Raw genomic sequence first — 15,443 nt, forward strand, 5'->3', positions numbered from 1 at the left:
GGCCGAAGAGAAATGTGTCACCTTTTTTCAATGAAGAGTTGCTCCATCCAGGAAAGGATTATGTATTTGTAATGAATTTCTCCTCAGATTTAATAAACTTGCGTATGAAGAAAGCATTTAAGATGTAAATACTTCTAATGATCACAAAAGATTTCTAAGATTTTCGTAAATTTTTAGGACAATAGATGTGTAGCTTTTGGGCATAAAATGTCTTTGTTGAAACTATAGATTTATTTTTTATATGATGAGTTATGCTATAGTCAATACTGGACCTTTATTTCATTAGTGGACAATTTTCACATGCTTTTCTTTTACAAAATTGTTCTTTTTCAGAATTAATAGTGCTCATTACATATTTCAGAGAGAGAAGTTAAGAAATGGGACATAAACCCTTGGTTCACTCCTCCCATACAAAGTCAACTCATTTGATACTTGAAGTATATATCTTATTTGTGTATCTGCAAGATATTTAAATATATAATTTTATTCACAGTGCTAAGCACAAAAGATTGAAAAGGAATGCTGCTTCCATGTTATAATATTAATCATAAAGAAGTTAAGTGAAGAAAACAAATCTGAACTAAAGACGTAGATTTAATAAGTAAGGTTTACTTATTTTTCTGAGTGGGGAATCCTATTATCTCCTCACATGCAGCAGCTTTTTTTGGTGTTATATTTTCATTGAGATTATCCATTAGTCCTCCCTGATAGTTTAGAATATCTGATAGTATCTCAGCCATTTTTCAGTATCCCCATCTCTACTTTTGCTTACAGTATTTCATAGCCTTCTTTAGGGACCTAGGCCCTTCCTTTCAAATATGGAATTACTATAATGCATAATTCATGAGCTTCCAGTATGCAATACAGAAGCAGACACCAGATATTTTGGGTTATATCATTGTTAAGAAAGATGTTGACATTATGGCATGCCATTCTTACCTCTGCTGTTAATGGAATATAGATTATTAGGCAATAAAGAGACCATAATATGGAGACCTTTTTCATAAGCCTCCTCTCTGACTGAGGTTTGAAAGAAAATAATATCTGCCTCTAATAGTGTAGGAAGCCTGCAGTCAAAGAAACTCATGGTTCTGCCTCCCTTATTTAGTCTGGATTCATGAGGTGCCCTGGCTATGGGGAATGGAGCCTTTTCACTGATAAGTCACAGTGTATGAGAAACTTTACATCCCAATTTTTATCCCAATTATTACATGGAATTTTCTTATGTCATCTCAAAGTCATCCCAAACACGACACTATTCATTAAATAATAGTAAACAGAAGTTAAATAATTAAGTCATCTACTTTTGGATGTTGCTATAGACTGAATATTTGTGTTCCTCCCAAAATTCATTAAATCCTATATAATAGGAGGTGGGGTGTTTAGGAGGTGATTAAGTGATGAAGGTAGAGCTCTCATGAATGGGACTAGTGTCTTTTTAAAAAGAGACACCACAGACTTCACTTGCCCTTTCTGCCATGTGAAGACACAGCAAAAAACAGTTATCTATGAACTAAGAAGCAGGCTCTCATTAGACGTAGAATCTACAAGTGTCTTGATCTTGGACTACCCAGACTCCAGAACTGTGAGAAATTGACTTTTGTTGAAGCCAATCAGCCCAAATGGACTTAGACGTTTACTTAATTTCCAAATTTGTGTAGTTATTTCAAGTGATTAGATAAAAATATTGGTTAATTCTCTATGTTAATTATTCTGTACGTTCCCTTAAGCCAGGGAAAGTTACTTGTCTTTGTACTCTGTATTTGCACAATGTCTGACATAGAATCCACTCCACGAACTCTGTCAGGTACTTGCATTCTTGAATTCTTGATCTATTGGAGAGGTTTTTTTTTTTTTTAAGATTTTATTTATTTGAGAGAAAGAGCAGGAGCAGAGGGAGGGGCAGAGGCAGAGGGCCGAGGGAGAGGGAGAAGCAGACTCCCCACCGAGCAGGGAGCCTGATGCAGGGCTCAATTCCAGGACCCTGAGATCATGACCTGAGCCAAAGGCAGATGCTTCACCAACTGAGCCACCCAGGCGCCCCTCTATTGGAGAGTTTTTACTGATGAATTTTGATGAACTCTTTCTACATTAAATATGTATATTTGCTACAATAGTCTTCTTTTATATTTGCTCAAAATATTTATTTTATTCATGTTGTAATTATAGGTGTTTTTCTATAATGATGTTCTCATATCCTTTTACTTTTGATTTCTTCTATCACATCACTCTTGGAAAATTTCATTTACTTTCATTTGGTGAATATAAATTTAACATCTTTTTATAAAAATAAAAATAACTCTGAAAAAGTTTTCTTTTTAAATGGTCTAGGATTTATTTTTGTTTCTGATGAGGACATACCTAAGCCTGTTTTCCTCTAATAGGAAAAATAATCTGCCAAGGTCATTATTAATTTTAGTAATAATTTAAAATTTTCTATTTAATATGTCAAATTTTATACAATTAGTATGTTTGATTTGGGGCCCATTTCCCCTCCTCTGTTGCTCCTTTCACCTCCTCCTCCCCCTGCTCCTCCTTTTCCTTTGGTGTATTTCCCTACCACTAACATTCTACATCAGTAGTTAAGGATTTTAACATGTATTATACCTTGTAGGAATAATCTCCCTTAATTACTCAGCCTTTTCAAGTCTCTTGCAATTTCTAAATACTTATTTTTCCTGATAAACTTTGGGATTATTTTGTGAAGTTTGAAACCTTTCCATAAAACTATATTTAGAATTTCATGACCCTCCACATTGATTTTGAGGAAAATGGCATGTTTTCCCACCCAGAATGAGACATATATTGTGAAGGCTTGATCAATGTCTCAATAAAATTTTGTAATCATTTCCATAGAGTACATAAATCTTGCCTTTTGGTTTTCTTAATTAAAAGGCAGCTTGTCTTATTTACATTTGATTTACATTTTCTTTTTTTTAATTTAAATTCAATTAGTCAACATATAGTACATCATTAGTTTCAGATGTATTTATCAGTTACATATAACACTCAGTGCTCATCACATCACATGCCTTCCTTAATGCCCATCACCCAGTTACCGCATCCCCCCACCCCTCTCCCCTTCCATAACCCTCAGTTTGTTCACATTTTCAATGAGCTGATCAGAAAGGGCTCTGTGTTTTTTGCTGGCATGAATTACAGCACAGTCCTCAAAGGCATGGGTGTATGTTTGTATACAACTGTTCATAGGCCTACATTTGACAATACACAAGTAGGTATCCGACCACAGAGATCTGTATCTGACCTCATGTAGCTCTGTATAACCACTTTTAGGTACATATTCAATGATCTGTAGGTCTGTATCCAACTTCATATGTGTGTCTATATGTGGACACACAGAGATCTGTATCTGACAACACAAGGGTGAGTATTTGACTACCCATATGAATGCATATGTGTATATATAAGTATTTGATATCATTACACACAGGCCTGTATCTGTCTACACATGGCTATATATTGCCATACACAAGTTTTTATCTGACTGCATATAAATTTGTTGAGGACTTGACTGAACAATTCTTCCGTCCCATGTGGCATGGACTGAGATTCCTCTCTGGTATTCAGCTGATTAGGGGTTATTAGGGAGTGTTTAAGATGACTTTACTCATGTGAGCTGTGCCTTGGCAGGGATGGCTAGAAGACTGGGATCTTCTGGCTCCTTCTCCTTCTCCATGTAGCCTGTCTCTCCAGTGAGTATGTCAGACTTGTAAAATGGCAGTTCAGGGCTCCCAGAGGGAGGACACAGAAGGGATTGGGCCAGTTAAGATCTCATCCCATCCTGTCATGAGCTTGAAGTTCAGGATCTCAAGTTCTAAATCCAGACTGCTTCTGCACCAAATGAAAAGGCAATTTATGGGATTAGAGAAAATATTTGCAAGTCATATACCTCATAAGAGTTTAATATCCAAAATGTGTGAGGAATTTATACAACTAAATAGCAAAAGCAAATCAAAAGAAAAATTGATTAAAAAATGAGCAATGGGCCTGAATAGGCATTTGAAGAAGACATACGTATGGCCAAGAGGAACATGGAAAGGTGCTCAACATCACTAATCATAAGGGAAATGCGAATCAAAACCACAATGAGTTATCACCTTACATCAGTCAGAATGGCTAAAATTAACAAAGCAGGGGACAAATGCTGGAAAGAATGTGGATAAAGGGGCACCCTCTTACACTGTTGGTGGGAATGCAAGCTGGTACAGCCACTCTGGAAAACAGTATAGAGGTTCCTCAAGAAGTTGAAAATAGAGCTACCCTGTGACCCAGCTAGTTCACTATTGGGTATTTACCCCAAGATACAGACGTAGTGAAAAGAGGGGCACATGTCCCCCAATGTTCTTAGCAGCAATGTCCACAAAGCTAAACTGTGGATGGACCCAAGATTTCCATTGACAGATGAATGGATAAAGAAGATGTGGTTCATAAACACAATGAAATATTACTCAGCCTCCAGAAAGGATGAATACCTACCACTTACATTGACATGGATGGAACTGGAGGGTATTGTGCTAAGTGAAATAAGTCAATCAGAAAAAGACAATTATCATATGGTTTCTTTCATATGTGGAATATAAGGAATAGTGCAGAAGATCATAGGGGAAGGGAGGGAAAACTGAATGGTAAGACATCAGAGAGGGAGACAAACCATGAGAAACTCTTTACCCTGGGAAAGAAACTGAGGTTTGGGGAAAGGGAGGTGGGTGTGGTGATGGGGTAGCTGGGTGATGGGCATTAAGGAGGGCATGTGATGTGATGAGAACTGGGTGTTATATACAACTAATGAATCATTGAACATTACATCTGAAACTAATGATGTACTATATGTTGACTAATTGAATTTAAATAAAAAAAGATAAAAAGCTTCTGCACAGTGAAGGAAACAAGCAAGAAAACAAAAGGCAGCCTACTGAATGGAAGATATTTGCAAATGGCATATCTGATAATAAAAGGTTAGTATCCAAAAACTATAAAAAACTTATCAAACTCAACACCCAAAAAATAATCCAGTGAAGAAATGGGTAGAAGACATGAATAGACATTTTTTCCAAAGAAGACATCCAGATGGCTAACAGACACGTGAAAAGATGCTCAACATCGGTCATCCTCAGGGAAATACAAATCAAAACTACAATGAGATATCACCTCACACTAAAATTGCTAAAATTAACGACAGAGGAAACAACAAATATCGGTGAGGATGGGGAAAAAGGGGGAACCCTCTTACACTGTTGGTGGGAATGTATACTGCTAGAAAGTTATCAGTTGTAGCATAATAGTACTAAATTTTGGCTGTTTTAGTTTACTTTAATGCTTTATATTGTATCTATTTCTGATCTTTTCATTGCATCTTTTTTTTTTACTTTGACATTAATTTAATCCTCTTTGACTTAAGATAAAAGCTTAGCTCTTTTAGAGCTTTATTTTTAACACAAGCATAAAGCTATGCATACCTTTATGTAAGTTGAAAACAAGTAACTTTTGTGTGGCTTAGCACATAAGAAAGATCTTCAGCTAGTTCATACAGGTATTTGACTCTTTATCTATGATCCTTATGACCTAGAAGATACAATAGACAACCAAACACGTGGAGATGAACATGCTCAATGGAGCCCATCATAAGCCATGGGAAAATGAATAAGAGTGGAAGCCTTCAGAGACTTGATGTAGAAACAGGTTCTGGTTGGAAGATAATTTGTTTCTCGTAGAAACAGTCACCCAATTGATACTAGACTGAAAATTGAGGGATTGAATTAATGAACAGAAAATCATTATGGTGTCAGTTGACATAGATTCAGGCCTTGATCAACAACATTCACTCCAACACAGAACGACAGAACTGTGACTACCTATCTTTTTATGAATTGCAACTTCAACCCAGTAACTTCCCTCATCCTAAGGTCTTCTGTCTCTGAACCTCAGGGCCTCTTGTGCAGAGATGCTAACAGCTAGAGATAGGACTTCCTTGGCTGAGGACATGATTGCATAAGTGAACCCGAGACTGGTTCTCCTTTTACCTTGGCTTAAATATGACTTGCCTTACCCAAATGCTTTCTTATATGAAACTCACAATTTGTTATTTAACATTTTTTTTCTGTTCAAATTAGAAGTTTTCACATATTTGGCTGTCTGCCACTCTTTCTCGGCAAGAACCTAGTCTTTTTTTTCTCTAGTCATTGTTCTAGGGGAAAACACTGTCCAGCGGAGGTTACTTTATTTGAATTTGTTCCAAATATTCTCATAAGCTAATCTGTAATGGCCTTGCATTCTCTTTCATTGAAAACAGTAGTGATGTAGAAAGCCATAGGCTGTGTCCGCACATATAAATGGAAAGATTATTTTCCTGATATAATGGCCCAAGAGATTTCTGAGAATTCAAATATCTTCCAGGCTGGAGTTTCTCTTCATCCCCTAGATGTTTCCTTGGTATATTTTCCTGTGTGACATCCTTCATTGCTTGTACAAACATGTGGAAGTGTCCAAATCCCTGAGATAAAGCTGGGGAAAGGTAGAAACATGGCTTCTATTAGGGAGGAAGTGGACTTAGGGATATATTTTGAGTGATGAACAGGTAAAGAGTTCTCCTAATACCTGAAAGATTGCTCAGTCATTGGTTTTCCCAGTAGTTAAATTCCAGAATTTGTCTTTTTAGGCAAAGACAGATTAATGTCCAGGGACACAATTGCTATCCTAAGGATATAAGTAAAGGACTTTTTGGTTGCCTAATTGTGCTGACACCACCCCCCCCCAAAAGCACAAGAATGTCTCTCCTCAAAATTTGAACTCAACTGGTGTGGTCATACCAGCATGATAGAATGAGAAGACTAACCAAGTGTAATGTTATTTTTCTATTTTGAAGTTAGTAGGAAAAAAGTTACCCAAGAAAAATCTCCTTCGAAGAGATACATTCAAATAACTAATTTGAGATTAAAAAAAAATTGGAACAAATAATATGCTTGGCCAAGTTAATTTCTACTAATTAGGCTAGTTCTTACACAGTCATCTGAAGAAACTATATTTACTTTATATAATTGTCCTTATATTTACTGTGTGACTCTATGAGAAATAAGGTCCATATGGGAAGGAACTTTCAGGTGATTTTCTCCCTTGTTTTCTTTTTTAATTTTTTTATTGTTATATTAATCACTGTACATTACATCATTGTTTTTGATGTAGTGTTCCATGACTCATTGTTTGTGCATAACACCCAGGGCTCCATGCAGAATGTGCCCTCTTTAATACCCATCACCAGGCTAACCCACCCCCCTAACCCCCTCCCCTCTAGAACCCTCAGTTTGTTTTTCAGAGTCCATCGTCTCTCATGGTTCTTCTCCCCCTCCGACGTACTCCCCTTCATTCTTCCCCTCCTGTTATCTTCTTCTTCTTTTTTTCTTAACATATATTGCATTATTTGTTTCAGAAGTACAGATCTGTGATTCAACAGTCTTGCACAATTCACAGCGATCACCATAGCACATACCCTCCCCAGTGTCTATCACCCAGCCACCCCATCCCTCCCACCCCCCACCACTCCAGCAACTCTCAGTTTGTTTCCTGAGATTAAGAATTCCTCATATCAGTGAGGTCATATGATACATGTCTTTCTCTGATTGACTTATTTCACTCAGCATAACACCCTCCAGTTCCATCCACGTCGTTGCAAATGGCAAGATCTCATTCCTTTTGATGGCTGCATAATATTCCATTGTGTATATATACCACATCTTCTTTATCCATTCATCTGTCGATGGACATCTTGGCTCTTTCCACAGTTTGGCTATTGTGGACACTGATGCTATAAACATTCAGGTGCATGTACCCCTTCGGATCCCTACATTTGTATCTTTAGGGTAAATACCCAGTAGTGCAATTGCTGGATCATATGGTAGCTCTATTTTCAACGTTTTGAGGAACCTCCATACTGTTTTCCAGAGGGGTTGCACCAGCTTGCATTCCCACCAACAGTGTAGGACGGTTCCCCTTTCTTCGCATCCTTGCCAACATTTGTCGTTTCCTGACGTTAATTTGAGCCATTCTGACTGGTGTGAGGTGGTATCTCATGGAGGTTTTGATTTGGATTTCCCTGATGCCGAGTGATGTTGAGCACTTTTTCATGTGTCTTTTGGCCATTTGGATGTCTTCTTTGGAAAAATATCTGTTCATGTCTTCTGCCCATTTCTTGATTGGATTATTTGTTCTTTGGATGTTGAGTTTGATAAGTTCTTTATAGATTTTGGATACTAGCCCTTTATCTGATATGTCATTTGCAAATATTTTCTCCCATTCTGTCGGTTGTCTTTTGGTTTTGTGGACTGTTTCTTTTGCTGTGCAAAAGCTTTTTATCTAATGAAATCCCAATAGTTCATTTTTGCCCTTGCTTCCCTTGCCTTTGGCGATGTTTCTAGGAAGAAGTTGCTGCGGCTGAGGTCGAAGAGGTTGCTGCCTGTGTTCTCCTTTAGGATTTGGATGGACTCCTGTCTCACGTTTAGGTCTTTCAACCATTTGGAGTCTATTTTTGTGTGTGGTGTAAGGAAATGGTCCAGTTTCACTCTTCTGCATGTGGCTGTCCAATTTTCCCAACACCATTTGTTGAAGAGACTGTCTTTTTTCCATTGGACATTTTTTCCTGCTTTGTCAAAGATTAGTTGATCATAGAGTTGAGGGTCCATTTCTGGGCTCTCAATTCTGTTCCATTGATCTTCCGCTGTTTTCTTAATTGTTGTGTCCTTGCTCATACCATGGTTCCTGGCATTAAATAGGTCCTCTAATATAAAAGAATAATTAATAATTGAATAGTTAGGTAAATAAATACTTAATATATCAGTTCACACTTCAAGGCTGACAATAAAATGAATGTTAAATGAAATGAAAGGAAAACTTGCTATGGCAAGTGGGGAAATACATGATAAATTAATCTTCACTGGAATAAAAGGCTTTCAGTGGTATTTTATTCTTGACTGGCAATAGTCTCATAATTGTTCCAAAGTTATTTTTTCCCTTCATGTTACATCCTTTAGACCTTAAAAATGTGTTTTTGTCTAGCAGTGCTAGTACCTATAGATATTAAAAAATTTTTTTGGACAATCCCAGTGAATTTAATTAAGCAAGAATCAGTCTTGGACACTTTCCAATTCTGACTTAATAACATATGGTGGTCAGAAGGGATGAAATGTCTTGTGATCTCTGCCCTATTGGGAAGAAGATACTATCCTTTTAAGAGCTGATAAATATTTAGGAGGTCTTTGCTAGGCTGAAAGCATAACACCCCCCCCCCCCAAAAAAGCACAAGAATGTCTCTCCTCAAAATTTGAACTCAACTGGTGTGGTCGTACCAGCATGATAGAATGAGAAGACTAACCAAGTGTAATGTTATTTTTCTATTTTGAAGTTAGTAGGAAAAAAGTTACCCAAGAAAAATCTCCTTCGAAATGGCTGGTTGCTATCTTCTTATGTAAAATTATATTGCTTGTCTTTTAGAGAAATTATCCTAAGGTAGTAAAGTTTTATTTTCTGTGTGGACCATGGAATTCCTTTTACATAATTTACAGTGCAAATAAAAGCAATCTCCTAAAAAAAATCAAGGAACCCCATGAGGAAAATGGACTGATAGCCAAATGAAAGAAAATATACCATCAGGTAATAATGCAGCTTTTGCTTTCTCTTGTCATACTGGATGAAAGAAAAATTCCAGTCCCAGGAATGAATAAAAAGTCTTTTTTCAGCTTTTGGACATACCATCACAAGGTAAGACTAACAGTAAATATTGGGAACCAGGCTTCTAAAGTGTGTGAATTTTTTTATTGTGTGAAAATTAAATTACTTTGAAATAAAGCAAACTTAGATTCCCCTTCCAGTTTAATCACTTAAAAATGGGTGACCTTGGGAAAATGAATTAGATGTTCTAGCCTCAGTTTGTTCAACTATGAAATGGGGATGACAGTTCTTACTGTAAATATGAAATGTGACTCATTGAGTTGTGAATATGTGATTGGAATCCGCTGTAGGCATTGTGAACAGTGGAGTGATAGATCAGAATCATATTTATAAACAGATGATTTGAGCTGCCTCATGAGAACAAATTGATGGCAGCCAGAATGAAAGGGGAGAGATGTGGCAAGAATCTAGTGTAGTGGGCTGGAGAAGTGGTGGTGTGAGGAAAATGATCAAGTTTGTGATCTATTTTAAAAGGGGGTTAATAAGATTTGTTAAAGGTATCACTATGTGATACGAGAGCAAGAAAGGCATGATGATATTTCTTGTCTGAGTAATGACTTGGAAGGTAGCACCATTTAGTGAGATGGAAAACACCTACATTTGTTGCTGAAAATTTAAAATGTAGTTTTATAAGTTCTGAATAAATATACAATTGGAGATGTTCAGAGTTGGAAATGTTGCATATATTAAGTTTAAATATTAAGGGAGAAACTCAACATTGGAATGGTTCCACATTTATTGGTCAGGAAAGGGGGGCATATCTGGCCAGAGATCCTAAGAAAGAGGTCTCGGTGAGGGAATAGACAATCCAGGACAGTGATCGTCCATTCCTACTTTGATTCAGTAGGTTTTAAAATGTCAATTACCTGTAATCAGTCTCAAGTATTTCACTTTTGTGACTTTATTTATTTTTGTTTATTTATTTTTAAATATTTTATTTATTTATTTTTGTAATATTTTATTTATTTTTGTGAGAGAGAGAGAGCACGAGTGGGGGAAGGGGCAGAGGGAGAAGCAGACTTCCCGCTGAGCAGGGACCCCAATGTGGGACTCGATCCCAGGACCTTGGGATCTCACCCAAGCCTAAGGCAGATGCTTAACCGACTGAGCCACCCAGACACCCACTTTTGTGACTTTATAAATTGTGTACCTTTTCATGGAATTCCCTTGCCCTCTTTTCTTGTCCTTCCACTTTTTCTTTAAAACTCAGTGAAAGCATTGCTTTCTCTGGGAAGCCTTCTCTGATTGCTGTTTGTTTGACATATTCCTATCCCTGACCTTCACATTGTGCAACTGTTTTTATAAAGACACATTGGTTTACATTGGTCATTATTATGTATGCTATCACTGAGTGTAGCTTATTCAACTTGGGAATCACAACGTCTGTGACACAAACAGGTACTCCTGTCACATTCTTTAATTGAATGAGTCAATTAAAGATTAATTTTATAATGCATTTAAAAGTTTTGCCCCTTGTTTTGTAGGAAACCTGCTTCTAATATGTGAAGTCAGCTCCTATGCAGACTAGATGGAACCAAGAAACAATGTAACTTTGTCCTCTTGGGCCTCACCCAGGATCCAAAGGAACAGAAGATCCTTTTTGTTATGTTCTTACCATTTTATATTTTCACTGTGGTGGGCAATTTGCTCATTGTGGTGACTGTAACTGTCAGTAAGACCCTGGGCTCACCTATGTACCTTTTTCTTGGTAACTTATCATGTATGGATGTCATTTATTCCTCTTCTATTTTCCCCAGATTGATTTCAGACTTCTTGTTTGGGGAAAATACCATATCCTTCCAATCTTGTATGACCCTGCTATTTACAGAGCACCTTTTTGGTGGAACAGAGGTCTTTCTTCTGCTGGATGATGACCTATGACCACTATGTGGCCATCTGTAAGCCCTTGCTTTATCTGGTGATCATGAGGCAGTGGGTATGTGTTGTGCTGCTAGTAATGTCCTGGGCTGTAGGCTTTCTGCATTCAGTAATTCAAGTTAATACTATTTATGGGCTCCCATTCTGTGGCCCCAATATCATTGATCATTTTTTCTGTGACATGTACTCCTTATTGAAATTGGTCTGTACTGACACATATGTTGTTGGCCTGTTGGTGGTGGCCAATAAAGGGATGTTCTGCAGTATCATGTTTGTGTTCTTGCTCACCTCTTATTGTGTCATCTTGCACTCTCTAAAGAATCTAAGTCCAGAAGGGAGGCAGAAAGCCCTCCAGACCTGTGGTTCCCACATCACTGTGGTCGTCTTCTTCTTTGTTCCATGTACTTTCATTATGCAAAACCTGCTAACACCTTTCCCATTGACAAAATATTGACTGTGTTTTATACAGTCATAACCCCCATGTTGAACCCATTGATCTACACTCTGAGAAATTCTGAGATGATAAATGCCATGAAGAAGCTCTGGAGGAGAAATGTCATATCAAGTAGTAAATAAGTGCATCATCAAGATCCTAATTTATCATTAGAGCCAATATCTTCAAATGGTAAAGTCCATTTTAGTGTAAATGCATTTACAGTCTGAGTCAATAATTTGTAATGAAGGGGCACTTGAGTGGCTCAGATGGTTAAGCGCCTGCATTTGGCTTAGGTCATGATCCCAGGGTCATGGGCTCAAGCCCACATCGGGCTCCTGGCTCAGCAAGGAGCCTGCTTCTCCCTCTGCCCTCCCTCCTTGCTCATGCTTTCTCTCTCTGTATCTCTGTGTCTCAAATGAATAAATAAAATATTTAAAAAATAATTTGTAATGAAGTAATCGATGGAAGTTTTATAGTTACATGCACTGTTATTTATTTTTAATTTTTTCATTCAGATAAAATTAATATACCCTCATATTAGTGTCATATGCTCAATAGCATGAGTTAACAGTTATATACTTAGTGGTCATAATAAGTATACTCTTAATCTCCATATGTACTGGTTATTGATGAATTTTTATAGTTACTCTAATTTTAATTAATTGCTATATTAACTTTTATTACTTATAGTCTCATTCTTATTTTTATATTTATTTGGGTTCCTATTTTTTTTTCATGTGTGCAATATTGTGATTCAACAATTCTGTTAATCACCTAGTGCTCATAACAACAAGTGCACTTCTTAATCTCCATCATCTATTTAACCCACTCCCCTTCTCTGGTAACCATTAGTTTGTTCTCTATGATTAAAAGTCTGTTTCTTGATGTCTATCTTTTTTTTTCACCTTTGCTCTTTTATTTTGTTTCTTAAATTCCATGTGAGTGAAATAATATAGTATTTGTTTTTCTCTGACTGACTTATTTTGCTTGGCCCTATACTCACTAGCTCCATCCATGTTGTTGCAAATGACAGGATTTCCCTACATTTTAGGTTGAAGTAATATTCCATTTTATGTATTTATATATAATATATTAAATATATATATATATATATATATATATATATATATATATATATAATCACTTCTTTAATTGATGGACACTTGGGAGCTTCCATAATCAGGTTATTGTAAAGAAAGCTGCCACAAATGTTGGGATGCATGTATCCTTTTAAATTAGTGTTTTTGTATTCTTTGGGTAAATACCTAGTAGTGCTATTAGATTGTTGGCTAGTTCTATTTTTAAGTTTTTGAGGGACCTCTATACTGTTTCCCAGATGGCTGCAACAGTTTGCATTCCCAGCAACAGTACATGAGTCTTCCTATTTCTCTACATCCTCACCAACATCTGTTTCTTGTGTTGTTGATTTTAGCCATTCTGAGAGGTGTGAGGTGATATCTCATTGTAGTTTTGACTTGCATTTCCCTGAGTAAGTGATGATGAACATCTTTTCATGCTGGCCATCTATATGTCTTTTTGGAGAAATGTTCATTCATGTAGTCTGCCTATTTTAAAACTGGATTATTTGTTTTTTGGGTGTTGAGTTTTTAAGTTCTTTATATATTTTGGATATTAGCCCTTTAGATTCCTGTGTTTCATCTTTGTTTTTATTTATTGCAGTAGTTAATTAACATACTGAATGCTATGTAGACTATCTTTATTCTATTTTGTTTGCATTACATATGAAATTCTTAGTGTATTTTACATTTTTAAATAAAAATGAAAGTATAATAGATTGTAATAAATATTAAAAATGGAATCCATACAAAGTGAGAAATATTGTAAAATAAACCTTTACCCATCCCTCACCAGAATCTCTGTTATTCTTCCATATGTAGTTATTGTATTAAGATTGTTATTGTTTCTTCCAAAAAAAGATTGTTATTGTTTCTAAGATTGTTCAGTTAGTAATCTTTGCTAATAGAATATATGTGTTCTGTTTATGTATCTGTGTATAACTTTTGCATTTACTATTCAGCCTCCTGAAGATCTTTCCATATTATTCTATATAGATGTAACTCATTCTCAGCTTCCTCAAAGTGCTTAAATCTTCTTTATGAAGATACAGTAAAATTCATGTTTCCAGTCTGTGTCATGTTTTCCCCAGTTTTACTTGTTTGTAACCAATAACTACAATAAAGTCCTTTTGAAACTTTGTAAGTATGAGTTTTTAGAAGTGGAATTGTTGGATCAAATCATACATGTATTTAAATGTTGATGTTTGTAGTTATTGCCCAAATACTGTCTATGAGTTTGTATCAAATGACACTGCTTCTCAGTCTAGAAAATACCTGTTTGTGCACATTTTCAACATTCAGTGCTTGACAAATATTTACCGGATTTAAAAATCAAATAGTTAAAGGAAATTGTGTTTCATTTGCTTACTTTAATTGAAACTCAATAAATATTGTTGAATATGAGCATCTATTCACCCTTAAAATGATTTCTATTTTTTTTTTGGTGAATTTCCTATTAATGACTTTTACCCGTTTTAGTGGATTACTGTTCTTTTCCATAGTGATTATGATTTAATATTACACCAAGGAAATTATCCCTTTTACCATTTATGTGTAATTACTATTTTTTACAGCTTGTTATTTGTTTTTGATATTTTATAGTGTGCAGAATATCTTTAAGTCTTAAGTTGTCACATTTATAAGCATCTGTATTTCTTTATTATTCATTTAAAGTCTGTAGGCTTGTATTATGTCCTCTTTTCCATTTCTGATATTTGTAATTTTGTGTGTTCTACTTTTCTAGATCAGTCTGGCTAGGAGTTTATCAGCTTTCTTGATTTTTTTCAAAGAATCAGCTCTTCATCACCTCTGTTTTTCTTTATCCTTTTTGTGTTTTAATTTCTATTGATTTGTTTTACTTTCATTTTAACTATTTACTTGAATTTAATTTGTGCTTCCCCTCTCCCCAGATTTTTTAGATACGTACTTAGATATTGATTTGAAATGTTTCTTCTTTTCTAATGTATGCATTTAATGCTAATTTACATGTACTCACTGTGTAATGGCAATTTATGTGGAAGGATGGTTTCAGCTGCATCCCACAAAATTTGAAATGTTTTTCTTTCATGTTTTAATTAATTTAAAATATATTTTGAATTTCACTTGTGACTTCTTTTTTGACCCTTGAGTTAATTATCTGCTTAATTTCTAAATATTTGATTTTTTTCCTGATAGTTTTCTGTTTTTGCTTTTAGTTCAATTTCATTAATATCTAAGTCTGTAAGACTTGAATACTTTTGCATTTGTTAAAGTTTGATTGCTTATTTATTTGTTTATGTATTTATATATTTAATTATTATAAAGTATTTTTAATG

At 35.6% G+C, this 15,443-nt stretch overlaps 1 pseudogene; it reads left to right on the top strand.

Annotated features, from left to right (window-relative positions):
• The first annotated feature begins 11,266 nt into the window (after positions 1-11,266).
• Positions 11,267-12,192, top strand: LOC113914847 (annotated as a pseudogene).
• The last annotated feature ends 3,251 nt before the right edge of the window (positions 12,193-15,443 follow it).

The sequence above is a fragment of the Zalophus californianus genome, chromosome 11, assembly GCF_009762305.2.
Source record: "Zalophus californianus isolate mZalCal1 chromosome 11, mZalCal1.pri.v2, whole genome shotgun sequence".
Taxonomy (NCBI): Eukaryota; Metazoa; Chordata; class Mammalia; order Carnivora; family Otariidae; genus Zalophus; species Zalophus californianus.